General features: G+C 37.8%; 1 long non-coding RNA gene across 1 annotated transcript in view; it reads left to right on the top strand.

The window, feature by feature from the left end:
- The window catches only part of LOC114026117, a 21,182-nt gene extending 18,110 nt beyond the window's left edge, over positions 1 to 3,072 (top strand). Inside the window, exon 3 of the long non-coding RNA XR_003567088.1 lies at positions 2,680 to 3,072. This is a non-coding gene — a long non-coding RNA (uncharacterized LOC114026117). The remainder of the gene's footprint in view (positions 1 to 2,679) is intronic.
- Positions 3,073 to 16,800: the final 13,728 nt, after the last annotated feature.

The following is a 16,800-nucleotide window of genomic DNA, read 5'->3' on the forward strand; positions in this document are numbered from 1 at the left end:
CTTTCTTTCTTTCTTTCTTTCTTTCTTTCTTTCTTTCTTTCTTTCTTGTCTTCTCAGCATCTAACATAGTGCCTGGCAGATTGCAGGGATTTTATAAATGTTTTATCATCTTGATCAAGAACCCTCTCTAAAAACAACTCTGACAGCTCCAAGGAGAACTTGTGAGTCACCCTTCCATTTAGCTACAACTTCCTTTTGACTTCTGGCTTCATTTACGATAAGAATGCCAATATTGACATGATTCATTTCCTCCAAGAGTGGGTCCACTCAGTCATTCTACATGAATTTAAAATAGAATGCCAACTCTTATGTTAATGTTTGTAAGCTAGACTAGAAAACGGTGTGCTTCTTAACCCCATCTTAATCCCTTTTCTTCCCTTCTGCCACTGCCACTTCAGAAATGGAAGGGTATTCCAAAAAATTACTAAACTAGGCATATATACCCCTTTGATAACACTACTGAGGTTATACCCCAAAGAGAATGAAGAAGGAATAAGATCTAAATGTACAAAAATAATTATATCTTCTCTCTTTGAAGTGGAAAAGAACTGGAAACTTAAGGGATTCCCCATCAAGTGGGAATGGCTAAACAAATTATGATATATGTATATCTATTGTCCTGTAAGATATGATGCAATGGATGGTTTAAGGGAAACCTGGGAAGACTTGTCTGAACTGCTTCAGAGTGAATTGAGAAAAACTAGGAGATAATACACACTGTAATGACAACATTGCAAAAAAAAAAAATTACAACTTAGAAATACTTAAGATTAACACAATGACCAACCATGATTCTAGAGAAAAGATGATGAAGCATGCTATCCACATCCTGACAGAGAAGGGATCAACTCAAGATTCAGAATGAGACACATTTTTGGCTGTGGTCAAGATCAGAATTTTTTTTTTTTGACTGCATCTTTGTTATGAGGGTTTTGTTTTTGTTTTTGTTTTTTTTTCTTTTTTCAGTAGTGGAGGAAAATGGGAAGTAGAGAAAATAAATGCTTGTTAGCAAAAAAAAAATTACAATTAAAAAAATAAGAAGTGGAAGGGCACTCACTGCATTGGACTAAGGGGCATTTCTAAGAGTGTGCTGGTAAATGTTTAACTAGCTGTCCAAAAAAAAGATACATATGACACACTTTAAAGCTTAATCTGTGACACTAACATTTTCTCTATCACTTTCTGAAGTCTATACAATCAACAAAACAATAAATGAAGCCCTGATTTTGTAGTGTTTTCCAATTTCTGAAGTGTAAATGCTTCCACTGAAAATGTAACAACTGATCCTCCTAAGCTGGTTTAAGCTGGTTTCATCACACCTCCAGCCATTTTTTATTTTTATATTTCATGGGTAATAAGGTTAAAATACTCATCACCTTTTAGTCTGGTAGTCAGTGATATACCTCTCAGTACTTGGTCTAATTTGGTCCTTGGAAAGCAGACACAATCTATTACAAGGACTGTACAATTAACCATCTAGATTTATAAAGTAAACATGGTCATTGCAAAGCAGGCTTAACATTTTTAAGTGTTTATAACTTCATAATCAATACAGAAGCCAATAATTAAACAAGAATCAGATTGCCAATATATGTAGAGTTTGCTAATTTCCTGATTATTGATGGACATTAGTAAATTGATGAACATCAGTTATGACATTCTCCTAGTGGCAGGAAAGCTGACCACTTGTTGCTATTAGTTTCACTTCAGTGTCTGTCCAGTTTTTTTCTGGATGGTTTTTGATATTAATTCTTAGTTCCTTAGAGAGTAGATTCACCCACTTTTCCTCTTTAGCCCCTGTGAACTCATAGGTAGGTTTGTGATGATGCAAGGATTCTGAGCCTAAGGTATGTGAACTTAAAAATTTTTTTGAGGGGGATAAATTCATTTGACTATAATTGGTTTCCTTTAATTTTGTCCGTTTAGAAACATTATTCTCAGAAGGGATTCATAGGTTTCATCAGACTGCCGAAAAGGACACAAAAAAAAGTTGAAGACCTTTGGATTGTAGACAGTCTCTTTCTCAAGTACTGTGGACTCCATGTTTTCAGGTCTTTTGTAAATTAAATAACCATAAACAAGAAGAACCAATTTAAAAGTATGCATGATCAATTAGAGACATATGTAAGACAAAACTAGACAGGTTTTGCTGTATAACTAGCTTGCCTACCTTTAAATTGCATCACTGTATTACATAAGCTGAGATGAATAGCTAGGATGATGGGCTTTATTGGGGAATATTAATATGAAGGTTATTTCCTTTTTCAAAAGACATGTGGTGAATCATAGCATTTAATTCCTATGCCAAGAAAGAAAAGTACTTTAAAGAATGGTTTGGAAGCAGAATTCAAAGTTGAGTTGTAAAGGATATCAAGCGTGTCTGGCTCTGACTTTAAAAGACTAGCAGACTGGTTTTGTTGAACTTCCCTCTTTTGTTGTGGAAAGAGCACTAGGTTGGGAATCAGGGGACTTGGCTTCTAACTTTGGCTATTTGTGATCTTGGGAAAGTTACTTCACTTCTCTGGGCCTCAGTTTCCTCATCTATAAAATTAAGAGGTTGAACTATGGGTTCTTAACCTAAGATCTGTTAACTTTTTTTTTTACATATATATTTTGATAATTGTTTTCAATATAATTTGTTTCCTTTGTAATCCTGTATATTTTATTTTATCCATTTAGGTTTCACTAGACTACCAAAATGGACCATCACACACAAAAAAGTTAAGAACTCCTGAACTTGATGGATTAGCTCTAAAATTCTATGGTCTTGACATTATTCCCTTCAACACTTGTCTCCTCCTTCCTACTGGCTGCTTTTCTCAGTTTCATTTACATCAAACTTTGGAAGTGTCTTGGCAGGCACAAAGGTTTTAGAGTTCATATATATGGGTTTTATTACAGATAATACTTGAGTCACTTACATAAGAGTGTTTGCTCCAGCTGGAACTGCCACAGGAACTACCTTTTCCCTTTTCCTTGCTGCTACAGACCATGGATACTTTGAGAAGCAAAATTTTATGTTGGAAAAAAACATCAAACTTTGAGTCTGAAGACCTGCATTCAAATTCTGCCTCTGCCACTTATTATCTATGTGCATTTAAATAAATCAATTCTCTCCTCTGGGCCTCAGTAGTTGGACTAGATGGCCTCTAAAGTCCTTTCTAAATCTAAATCTATGATCTTATGCTCAATTCTTGGTAAACCCAGACCCCTACTTTCTTTAACCTTGTTCCCTACTTTTCACTTTACCTCAGTCCTAGTGATTCAGGGATGAGTCTGAGCAAGGAAAAGGGGGGAAGTAGGATAGAAGGGTAATAAACCCCAAGAGCTTTTCTTTATCTCATTCCTACCCCATCCTTGTTATCATAATGACATTGGAAAAGGGTCCCCAATTTTGTTTCATCTCTTCATTTAAACAGTACCAGTTCAGTTCCTGTAATGAAGCGCTGGGAGCTGCTTTTAGCTGGGGGAAAAGGGGAGGAAAAATAGACACTGAATCTATACTTTCTTCTAAAATAGAGATAATTCTTCAGCTTCTGGGTACTGAAAGACTGAAAGACCCAATATGATCCCTTATCTCTTTTCCTCCAAGTGGGAAGTTGGAAGCCAGCTTAGAGAATAATTTGGCTGAGGGGAAGGGAGGAGTTAAGGAAGATCAAGTCTAATTTATAAATATTTATTAAGACCTACTCCCTATAGCGTAATGGAGGAGATCTTGGGTTGTTAAAGACATATACTCTAAACAGGTTCTACCAGACTGCAAGAAAAGCTTCAAGTAGAGAGCAGATAACAAAATATCCTTGTTTTCTAAAGATTAGCATGGCAGGGATGGAAAGGCTCATCCTCAGTAGGCTGGCCATATAGCAATGAATTTTTACCTATGGAGACCCATACAACAAAAGAAGATACAAAATGGTTATTTGTTCCATGTAGAGCCTTTCCATTTCTGCAGTGATGGCAATAGAGTGGTAGAAAAGAGGGCTTGTGCTGATTTGTGCTCTTTTTTCTCTTCTTTTCACCTTTTAAAATATTATTTACTACCTGGGATGGCTCTCTTTGGAGAAGAGGAGGAGTACTGGGCAAAGACTGTCATGACAAAAAAAGACAAAAGATATTAATAAAAACTTATTAAAAAAATAAAAGAAAGCCAGAGGATCCTAAGAATTACACAATTTATGAATGCTATAGAGACTATAAATATTAACTGAGCTATTGATAAGATCCATATATTTTTCTTGGTCACTCTCTTGAGCTTCATTCTGGTATTCCCAACTATTTATTGGACACTTAAGACTGGACGTCTTGGATGTATCTCAAGGTCTAAAACAGACTTCATTGCCTTTTCACCCAAACCCACTCCTAAACTTCCCTACTTCTGTGAAGTATGCATCATCTTCTCCCAAGTTTATGACCATCATTTTCATCAGCTCCTCATTCTTCACACATATCCATTTGGTTACCAAATCCTGCCATCTCTACCTCCACAATATCGTACTCATCCATTCACTTAACTATTTTCACATAGCCACCACCACCTCATCACCTGTCATCAACACTATTGCTATGGTCTCCTAATTGGTCTCCCTGCCTCAAGTCTCTCCCCACTCCAATCCCTCTTACACAGTGTCCAAAGTGATCATGTAATTACCCTACTCAGTAAACTTCAGTGGCTTTTTATTGCTGTGAGGGCCAAATATTAACGTATCTGTTCAACTCCTAAAGCCCTTTACAAATCAAACCCTCCATTCCACAATCTATGGTGTAAGCTGACCTCTCTGTTCCTCATACATGACATTCCATCTCTCATCTTCATGACTTTGCACTGCCAGTCATCATGTCTCTAAATTACTCCCTCCTTATGTCCACATTTTCTAGCTTCCTTCAAAGACATAGTTCAAGCATCCGCTTCTATGTGAAACCTTTCCTGATCCCCTCAACTCTTAATGCTTTCCCTCCCTAACTGTTATGTCTTTTTTTGTACTCATCCTCTTTTTATACACAAATATACATGCATATATATGCACATATACATATATGTATGTGTGTGCCTATATATGTATGTATCTGTCTGTCTATCTACCTAGCAATGTATGAAGCAGCTAGGTAGCTCAGTGGATAGAGCACTGGGCTTGGAGACAGGAAGCCTGAATTCAAGTGTGGTCTCAGACACTCACTGGCTATGTGATTCTGGGCAAGTCACAATCTCTACTTGCCTTAATCCACTGGAGAAGGAAATGGCAAATTACTCCAATATCTTTGCTAAGAACCCCATGTAAGATCATGAAGAGTTGGAAATGACTGAATGACTGAACAACAACAACACACACAAATATACATACACATACACATATACACACGTGTTACATGCATGTGTATGTATATATACACACATATATATTTATGTCATCTTCTCCAATTGAATGTAAACTTCTTGAGAATATGGATTTTTTTATTCTTTGAATTTGTATCCTAGTGTCTAGCACAGTGTCTGGAACATAGGCACACATGTACTTGGTTGTTTAGCATGCTCTATTTCATATTATTGTCTAGTAGTGAAACAAACATATTACTGAGGAACTGAATCATATTAAAAATCATGTTTTTGCCAGAAATTAAACCAGAAAACAAGAGGAAGTTGAAACTAAAAGGAAGGATGGCTTTGAGACCATTTGTTCTTGGCCAGCAGTTGGTAGATTTAGTTTTACTAGATATTCAAAGCATATTAAGAAATATTGTTTTATTAGACAGTTGGTCATCTCATATTACAGTGCTTATGATAAAGTATTTACAAAAAACCTACTATGAAGATTATTGAAGCTTACATGCCAACATCTGTTGCAGAGGATAAAGATGTAGACAATATCAAAGGAAAAACAATTAAGCACAACCAACCGACATAGTAAGTGACCACATCTGGTAGTATATGTAAACCATAGTCCTCCTCCCCTTTTACTAAAAAGAGGGAAGTGCTTCCTTCTGAGATGAAATTAATAAGAATAAACAATAACATATTTGGACAAAAAATTATCTCACAAGTACAAGATGGGGGAGTTGCAGATGGACAGCAGTTCATCTTAAAAAGAGCCGAGGGCTCTTAATGGACTACAAACACAATATGAGTCAACAAAAAAAAAATGACAACCAAAAAAAAAATATAATCCAATCTGTAAGAGAGACATGGATGCTTAATTCTGGGCACCACTTTTTAGGTAGGTCAAGAAGCTAGAAAGTGTCCAGAGGAAGGGCAACCAGGGATAGTAAAGGATCTTGACAGCATATCCTATGAGAATCACTTGAAAGGCTTGGGGATGTATAACCTGTAGATGAGATGACTTAGGTGAAACATGATAGCTATCTTTAAGTACTAGGGGATTACACTTGCTCTGTTTGGCCCCAAAGGGTAGAACTGAGAGTAATGGGTGGAAATTGAAGAGAATCATATTTAAAGTTGATATAAGAAGAAACTTCTAAGGCATCAGCTCTAGTTAGTTAGTCCAATGCCCCCATTTTACAAAGGAGAAAGCTGAGGCCCAGAGAGGTTAAATGCCTTACTCAAAGTCACACAGATAGCAAGTATTAGAGAAGAGATTTGAGTTAAGGGCCTTTGCCTCCAAATACAGTAAATACCCTTCCCACTGTACCATGCTCTCTCTAAAGTAAAGGTTGGATGACTACTCTTTGGAGAGTTGTTCTCCATTCTCCATCCTCTAGTCATTCTAGAGGAGATTATTCCTTCTTGACTACATAACCACTATATTCCCTTCCAATTCTGACATTCTATACTACTGTAAATAAGTCAAGCTAGCACTTATCAAGCGCTTGTTACGTGCCAGGTACTGTGCTAAGTCCTGAGATACAAATATGAAAAAGAAAAAAGACAATCCCTGTTCTAAAAGAACTTATATTCTTTTTTTTTGTGAGGCAATCAAGGTTGAGTGGCTTGCCTAGGATCAACACAACTAGTGAGTATCATTTGTCTAAGACTGGATTTGAACTCAGGTCCTCCTGACTCCAAGACCAGTGCTCTATCCACTGTGCCACCTAGCTGCCCCAGGAACTTATATTCTAATGGGGGAAGAAAGCACATACAAGGGAACTAAAAAGGGAGAGGGAAGGCACCTTCCAGAGGCATGGTGGCCAAGTCTGGAGAATGAAGGATGGCTGGTCTGGGTTCCTTCTCAAAATGGAGGTTCCAGGAAGAACTCTCCAATGGGAGAAGAGGGCTGAGGAGGTGGAGAGGAAAGGTAGCCAGGGTATGGTGGTGAAATCCAGAGACCATAAGTATCCACTTACTTTCATACTTACTTTTTTTCACTATGAAAGTAAACATACTTATATTCTCTTGATAATAATAAGATAATATAAGTATATAGTATGAAAGTAAGCAGGGCAGCTAGCTGGCTCAATGAATAGAGCACTGGGCATGGAGTCAAGAAGGCTCATCTTTGTGAGTTCAAATCCAGCCTCAGACTTAGTAGCTGTGTGGCCCTGGGAAAGTCACCTAACCCAGTTTACCTCAGTTTATATATCTGTTAAATGAGCTGGAGAAGAAAATGGCAAACTACTCCAATATCTTTGCCAAGAAAACCCCAAATGGGGTTACAAAGAATTGAACATAACTTAAACAACAACAACAACATGAAAGTAAGTACCTACTGGGTGAAAACCTCTTATACTAGATGAGATACAAAGATGAATAAAGCATCATCTTCTGTCATTAACTATTAGAGAATTCATAACACTTATTAAAATAACTTTTCTAGAAAATAGATCATGATAAATACAAACAAAATGCTAATCAAGGTCCACTGAAGGAAGGATAACTTATTCCTGGGGATCAGAGAAGACTTCAAGGACATTATAAACCTTCACCTCATGCTTCTTTTTTTTAAAATTTTTTTTTTCACCTCACTCTTAAAGTATGGGTAAGACTTCAATAAGTAGGAATGAAGAATACAGGGTATTTTAGGTCTTCCAACAGAAGTGAACAGTATGAGAAATGTATAGAAAGTGGCAGTTAATACTGTTTGAGAGAGCACGGAGTATGTTTGGGGGTGGGGAGGGGTTGTGTGGAATGGAAGGTAGAACTAAGACTGGAAAGCTAGAGTGGGTTTTGAATATTGAACTAAAGATTTTGAACTATGTTGGGGAGATAATGGGGAGTCAGTGAAGGATTTTGAGCAGAGGAATGGCACAATCAAATTTCACATAAAGAAGATTGATTTGACAGGGGTGTGAAGGATGAATTAGAGGGGAATAAACCTGAGGGTGATAAGGTCAATGATGGCAGCAGAAATAAAAATGAAGATGTGAGATAAAATAAATATTGTGGACAATCATCATTTATATACTTACTAATCTGTTTTCATGGTATAATTTCTCAGTAGAATACAAGCTCCTTGAGGGTAGAAACTGCTTTTATTTTGTTTTCATATCCCCAACACCTGGCATTCTAGGGGTCTAATAAATGATTGATTTTTTGGATTAGAGTGGATCAGACTTGACCACCATATGAATATGAGACTTGAAGAAGAAGGAATTATTGAATATGACACTAAGATTTCAAGAATGGGTGCCCAGGTAGGTGGAAGTATAAAAGGGTCCTTTTGTTAAAAAAGGAAAACCATCCACTACTTTATCTTTTCCATAAATCTTGATTTTTATATATTAGCTTTACTTCTCTTGGAGATTTACCTATGTTGATATATTTTATATATAGGCCTACCTTATAAATGTAGAAATACGCATGTGCACATAGAAGTCATGCAAAAGGCCTTTTGGAAACTATTAGCAGAGTATTCTAGTAGGCCAAAATCAAATTTTGTTTGGGATTAGCATCTTAACTTAAGTTTGCAGCTGTTAGAATTATTTCTTTAACCATAACTCAAACTCAGGAAGGAGTTTTTCCATTCCTATTTATTTTCATACATATTAAAATCTGTCATCAGTTGTCAAGAGCTGATCTCAGATCTACTGTACTAGAAATCAGTGATCACACGCTTGTCCTTTCCATCCTTCTTCATACATTAGTAGCTGACAGATTGGAAAAGGCCAGTGGATCTGTTTCATTGAAGGGCGTAGAGCTTTTGGTTACAATGGCCAACAGACTAGAGATCATGTTTCATTGTAACATAATGTAAGTTCTCTGAGGGCAGGGTCTGTCTAGCTTTTTATCTTTGTATTCTCAGTGTCTAGCACAGTGCCTGACACACAGTAAGTGTTTAATTTAATTGAATGGTTGGGCTTAATTTCACTGTACAGCAACATGTAGATTTTGTTGACTTCAACAATGAAAATTCCACTGGGGAAGAGGGAGAGAGACTGTCCATTTGCAAAGGTTAAGCCAAAGGATAATTCATAGCCTTTAGCAAATATCTTGTCTTTGAAGAAGACAAAGAAGGGGACAATAACAGATCACCTGAAGTGAGCACCCAGGAAATGCTCTTCAGAATTTTCTCATAGAGGGGCAGCTAGCTGGCACAGTGGATAGAGCACCGGCCCTGAAGTCAGGAGGACCTGAGTTCAAATCCGGCCTCAGACCAAACACTTGACACTTACTAGCTGTGTGAGACCCTGGGCGTCATTTAACCCCAATTGCCTAATTAAAAAAAAAATAAAAAAAATTTTCTCTTGGATGAAAACTACCTTAAATTATTAAGCAAATTTTGATGCCATCTATGATGTACATCAATCAATTAGGATTTTTTGAAGCACCTACTGTAAAACCTCAGTTAACAGACCCTCCTGATGAGGGTCTCTTTATGGAGATTTAAGGAAGCTGCACCCCCCTCAACCAATTCTACAGGTATCTCATTTAATTTTAATACTGAAATGGAACCACCAGATTGGCCTGAATCAGACTTGACCTAAAATAGAGGATAATAGAGAGGTACATGATGTGTGAGAACAGGCTACAACATAAAATCAATGAGGAATTTTAAGAAAAAAGAAACCCAAAAGATATCATCAAGGAAATATGTGAGAAAAAGAGAAGATAGGCTGGTCATGTAGTGATGGTGAGGGATGATAGGTAGACAGATAACAGTGTTCCACTGACACCCTTGTAATGTTCTGAGAAAGGAAGGGCTCTAGCAAATTGGGTGAACAGTCTGTGGTCAGGAGAAAACTTTGAGAAGAATTGAACAGTTTGGCCAAGCATGGGTAGGTTTGCATTTGCATATTTGGAAGGAGCTTCCAGACTGATGAGAACATAAATCCATTTGAATATTCAAGAATGTGCCAAGCACTGTAGTAGGCACTGAGAATTAAAAAAAAGAACAAAAGTGAAACAAACAGTCTTTGGTCTCAAAAAACTTATATTCTATTGGGGAGACAACACATGTGTAAATAAGTATACATAAATATATAGATATAGATAGGCTGACAAATAATACCATAACCACAAGGTAATTTGGTAAGGTACTAAGGACTTAAGGGTATTAGGAATGACCTCATATAGAAAATGTTGCTTAAGTTGAATTTTTAAAGAAACTAGTGATTCTAAGGGGGCAGAGAAAATCAGGGAGCACATCCCAGGTACGCATACACTTGACTTAACAAAACTCAAAAGACAAAATTTGGTACCAATGGGAAGAGTGGAGCTGGCAAGATAGACATAGTAACTGCCACAGAACAGGGTCTCCATACTCCATACCCATAACTCTTAAGGTGGTATCCCCCTTGAAGAACAAGAGTCACTATACAGAGAGAGTGGAACTGTAGCTCTTGAATATTTTCCTTCTCCTTGGAGGGAGACGTAGGAGTGAAGCTGAGTTTAAGTAAATGCATCAGGAGTTCTGGGAGAAGATGGAGAAATGGCATCAACAAGATTGAATAATAGCAGATGGATGGTGGAATCAGGAACTCTGGTCCCTGTCATCTGTATAGATGACCTTGAAGTAATCCCCTTGGCTTAGAAAACAATGTCTGAGGCATTTTTTTCCTGGCCCGCATCCATTCCAGACATCTGTCAAACCAGTCTAACAATCCAAAGCACAAGTCTTCATAAACTGAGCTATATCTGAAATCTAGACCTTGACATCTCCAACCCACCTATGACTACAGTCTACATCTATTAAATGCCAGAGAGCAGTAATAGTAATGGGTGAGCATTTATATGGTGCTTTAAGGTTTGCAAAGCACTTTAAAAATATTATCTTATTGATCCTGACAACAAATCTCAGTGATAGGTGCTTTTAATATCTCTATTTTACAGATGAAGAAATAGAGGCAAACAGAGGTTGTGATTTACCCAGGCCCACATAGCAAGCATCTGAGGTAGAATTTGAGCTTGGGTTCTTCCAGACTCCAAGTCCAGAATTCTATCCATTGTGAAACTAATAGCTAACTAGAACAATGTAAAATAACAGTAAAAACTGAGGGACAATAAATCCTGGATTTAGTAAGTTAATATATTCAGTGCTACGCCAATATTGCCTTAAGAAGTAGACTCATGCAGAAGTCACTTGTGGTTGTTTTGTTTTGCTTTTTTCCCTTGAAAATTAAAAGATATGAAAAGACATAATCAATCTTTTCTTTCCTTTTTCTTTCCCGCATTAGTAGTGAAAAATAGAATTATCATTTTGTTTTTCTTTCCCTCCTTTAATGTCACTTAGATTAGAAAAGAGAAAAGAGAAAAGAACTCTATACATCATGGCTTTTTGGCTAATTAATTGATTTTTTTACTCAAGGCATTTAATAAATCTTATTGGTTGCTTGATTGATTACGTCTTTTCATCTCTTCTTTTCTTCTTCTCTCCAGTGTTAGTGGTGAAGAATAGAATTATCATTTTCTTCTTCTTTCCCTTCTTTAATGTCACTGAAGTCTTGGATAAATAGATGAGCTTTGGTTAATTTGATGGTAGTATAGGCAGTTTTCTATTTTCAGTGCCCATTGTTCTGCCCATTCAAGTTAGTTTAATTAACATGTGCTCTACTCCTTAGTGCTTTGATCCATACTGCTAGTTTTTACAGTTGGGTCCCATGAGTGTAGTGGCTCAAGGAAACAAATGGACAGATGGAAGAATTGCTTCACCAGCCATTATTTAAAAGCCACACACACACACACACACAACCAAAACAATTCTCTGAGGCAAGGATACATGAGCATCCATTCCCAAGGCAAGAGATCTGGATACATTGTTGACTCCACAGCTTGCCATCTGGGTGATCATGGACCAATCTTTTACCTTTCTAAGTCTTAGTTTCGTTATGTGTAATATAAGGATAATTATACTTAACTTCATAGTTTAAAGAGTTGTTCTAGAGATCAATCAAGCAACCAGTGAGATTTATTAAGTCTTCCTTATATGTTAGGCTTTGTACTAAAAACTTAGGCTACAAAGAGCAAAAAATCAGTTCTTGCCTTCGAGTAGCTTATATTCCAGTGGGGAAAGCAACATGTACATAGATTTAAGATATATAGGAGAAGGAAATGGCAAACCACTACAATATCTTTGCCAAGAAAACTCCATAGACAATATTGGTGTGCTATGGTCCATGGAATCACAAAGAGTTAGACACAACTGAATGATTGAACCACAAGATACATTTTTGAGTATATGGAATTAGTAGGAAAGAAAAAGAAAGAAAGAAAGGAAGAAAGAAAGAAAGAAAGAAAGAGAGAAAGAAAAAGAAAGGAAGAAAGGAAGGAAGGAAGAAAGGAAGAAAGAAAGAAAGAAAGAAAGAAAGAAAGAAAGAAAGAAAGAAAGAAAGAAAGAAAGAAAGAAAGAAAGAAAGGAAGGAAGGAAGGAAGGAAGAAAGAAAAAAGAAAGAAAGAAAGGAAAGAAGGAAGGAAGGAAGAAGGGAAGGAAGGAAGGAAGGAGGGAAGAAAGAAAAAGAAAGAAGAAAGGGAGGGAAGGAGGGAGGGAGAGGTGGAGGATAGGAAGGAAACAAGCATTTATTAAACACCTTCTGTGTGTCACACACTATGCTAAGTGTTTTACAAATATCTCATTTGATCTTCACAACAACCCTGGAAAGAAGGTACTATTATTATTCCCATTTTATAGTTGAGGAAACTGAGGCAAACAGAGTTTTTGACTTCTGACTACCTGACTCCAGGCCCAGAGCTCTGTCCACAATGCTGCCCAGAGGCAGCTAAGCAGTAGCTTAAAAGGCCTTAACAGCTGGGGTGGGGATGGGGAGGGGGGCTGGGAAAGGCCTCCTTCCAAAGACAATATTCTTCTAGGAGTTAGAGGCAGAAGACCATTTAAGTCACGGGTGAGAGACATTGCAAAGGCATGGAGATAGTTGATGGAGTGTCAGGTGTGAGGCAGAGCCAGTTGTCCAGTATGGCTGTATTCTAGATTGTGTAGAGGACAATAATGTGTAAGAAGACTGGGAACATAAGTTGTGAAGATCTTTAAATGTCAAAGGCATTTGTATTTGATCCTAAAGGTATTAGGCAGCCACTGGAGTTTATTGAGTAGGCAGCATTTTATATACCCTGTGAACTGCAAGGCATCATGGAAACATCAGAGGTTTTCTGCTCACTTTTGGTACTTGACTGCTCATGTTGGCCTTAGGGAGCTCCAAGTGAGGAAATCCCACTACCAATGCAAATCAACAATTTTTCTGCAACTTATAGTCATAGACCTAGAGACATGTCTGGTGACACTGAAAGGTTAAGGTATTTGCCCAAGGTCACATAGCCAGTATGTATCAGAGAAAGGACTTGAACCCACGCCTTCTCGATTCTGAGGCTAGATGCCATACTTCCTCTTAACGTTGATAATAATGATAAATTATTGTTCTAATCAATAATGATGATGATGATATGTTTGCTTTTGGTACTTGAGAGAAGAAGGAAGCTTCAGTTTAAACTTCCTGAGAAAACTTTTAAATGAGGCACTGGACCATCCAAATGATCACCCCCAAATCCCTAATTCTAAAAAAGTGTACAAAAATGGTAATGAAGTGTTTAATGTTTATTATTATCTTACTTATTAGGTAGACAAGTTGTGATGTGTTCAAGTTGTATCTTTTTTATGTACAATATCTATACTTAAACCATCATCTCATGTGTTCAATGTATCCATACCTGTTTTTATAGTCCTTTTGTAAGGAAGTAGGTGTTTTGTAATCATCATGGAACTAAGAATTAGGAGACCTGGGTTCTGGCTTAGTTATTTATTTATTTAGGCAACTGGGGTTAAGTGACTTGCCCAGGGTTACACAGCTAGTGTCAAGTGTTTGGTCTGAGGCCAGATTTGAACTCAGGTCCTCCTGACTTTATGGCAGGTGCTCTATCCACTGCACCACCTAGCTGTCCCTCTGGCTTAGGTATTAACAAGCTCTATGATTTCGGACAAATCATTTTAGCTTAATAGGCTTCAGTTTACTCATCTAAAAAAATGTGTGTGGGACTTGATGGTTTTCTTCCAGCTCTGATATTCAATGACCTGGAGGCTTATAATTGTCAATTACTATTTGACCTTCTGGTTCTAGAATATCAGGGCAGCTTTCCTTCATAGTTTCTTGAAAGATGATGCCTAGGTTCTTTTTTTTCTAATGGCTTTCAGGTAGTATAATAATTAATAAATCATCTCTCCTGGATCTATTTTCCAGGTCAATTGTTTTTCCATTGAGGCATGTTACATTTTCTATTTTTCCATTCTTTTAACTTTGTTTTGTAATTTCTTATTGTCTCATGGAGTTATTAGCTTCCACTTGCCTGAATTGTTAAGGAATTATTTTCTTCAGTGAGCTTTTGTACCTCCTTTTCTCTTTGGCCAATTCTATTTTTTAGGGAGCTTTCTTTCTCATTTTTTTTGTGCTTTCTTTACCAAGATGTTGACTCTTTTTTCATGATTCTCTTGCATAACTCTCATTTCTTTCCCAATTTTTTTTCTACCTCTCTTATTTGATTTTTTTAAAATCCTTTTTGAGCTCTTCCAGGAGGACTTTTTGGGCTTGAGACCAATTCATATTTCTCTTTGAGGCTTTGCATACAGGCGCTCTGACATTGTTCTCTTCTGAGTTTGTGTTTTGATCTTCCCTGTCACCATAATAGCTTTTTTGTTGCTCATTTTCCAGCCTATTTTAATGACTTTTAAAACTGAGTTCTGCTCCTGGAGTACAGGAGGCATTGTCCCAATCTTCTTATACCAGGGGCCAGGGGCTTGGTCACTGGCTTTATGTGCTGGGGCTCCCAAGCCTACCAGACCTGACCACTAGCTTACTGCACTAGAAGCCTCACAGCTGGCTCATTGTGCTTCTGGTGTGTTGAGCCAGGGCCCTGGGGCCTTGGTTGCTGATCTGTGCTGAGTCCAAGGGCCTCCTGCTAACTTGCTCAGACACTGTCTGGGCTATGCTCCCCTTTTATCCAAGTGAGACAGACTTTTCCTGAAATCCTTTTAAGTTATCTTGGGCTGGAAAATTGTTTCACTCTGTTCTTTTGTGGGTTCTGTGGCTCCAGAATTTATTTTGAGGAAATGATTTCAAGTTCTTTCAAGGGAAATTGGGGAAAGCTCAGGCAATTTCCTGCCTTTTCTGCACTATCTTGGCACCACCTTCCAGCCTGAGCCTCTCCCCAAAATGGAGAAAGCTATCAATTAGAGAAGGGAGCTGGAGCAGAGGAATGTTCCAGGGTGAGAAGACACATTGAGAAAAGTTTCAGGATGAGAAGGCAGATTGGTCATGGAGGCAAAATCCATAAAATGTACCCCCCAAAAAAGATTGCAGAATTTAGGGGAAAATGTGATCAGAAAAGGAGGTGGTCCTATCCTGTGGCCTCAGGACAAAAACATAGGTAACCCAAAGGGTGTTGCACTTTTACTCACAAAATGTAAAAAGGCCTAGAGACCTCCAAAACAGATATGCAGCTTGAGAAGAAGTGACTCAGTTGCAATCTACAGCAATGGAAAAAATGTCTACATGAGTGGGATCATATATAACAACAACAACAACAATAATAGCTAGCATTTACATAGTGCCTACAATGTGCTAAGTGTTTTGCAGTATTATCTTGTTTAATCTTCACAACTCTGGGCAGTAGGTGGTATTATTTCATTCCCATTTTACAGCCAAGGAAACTGGGGTAAACAGAATTTAAGGGACTTGCCCAGGGTCACACAGCTATTAAATGTCTGAGGCTGGATTTAAACTCTAATCTTTCTGACTCCAGGCCCAGTGTTCTATCAATTATGCAACCTAGCTGCCTCTAACCCATTGAAGTACCTTTGACTTCATAATAGAGTGTTCATCCTATTCATGATTTATTTTGAGAAGAAACAGAAATAAAGACAAAGACTGCACCTGTGATTTCATTGATATAGATAATTCCCAGATGAAGAAACTTCCTTTATCAACACAGCAAACGACATCTTTGTACAACTAAGTTTTGGAGAGTTGCTTAGAGCACTAAGAGGTTAAATGACTTGCCCAAGGTCACTCAACCAGTATGTATCAGAGAAAAGACTTGAATTCAGGTTTTCTTGGATCTGAGGCCAGTTCTCTTATCTACTGACTCTGATTTCTTTTGAAAAAATACAGTCAAGTGGGAACTTCTGCTTCCAGGAGTCAAGACGATGAAGTGAGAAGTAAGTTGCTCTCACTCTCCCTTATTGACCTCTGAAAGCTCAAAAAATATTGCCCCAGGAAAAACCCTGAAACAGTTGGGCCAGCAGAAAGATGGGGTGCAGCAGTCTTGTAGCCAAGGAAGCTTGGGGGATTAATGGGAAAGGCCTCTCTTGCTCTGAGGGAGGGGGAGCAGTACAGGATGAGAGGCATCCCAGCAAGCCAATGGCAAGCCCCACCTCAGCATACCAGGGGGAAGTCCTGAGCCCCAGAGTAGTGGAG

The sequence above is a fragment of the Vombatus ursinus genome, unplaced genomic scaffold, assembly GCF_900497805.2.
Source record: "Vombatus ursinus unplaced genomic scaffold, bare-nosed wombat genome assembly UNPS02014832.1, whole genome shotgun sequence".
Classification (NCBI taxonomy): domain Eukaryota; kingdom Metazoa; phylum Chordata; class Mammalia; order Diprotodontia; family Vombatidae; genus Vombatus; species Vombatus ursinus.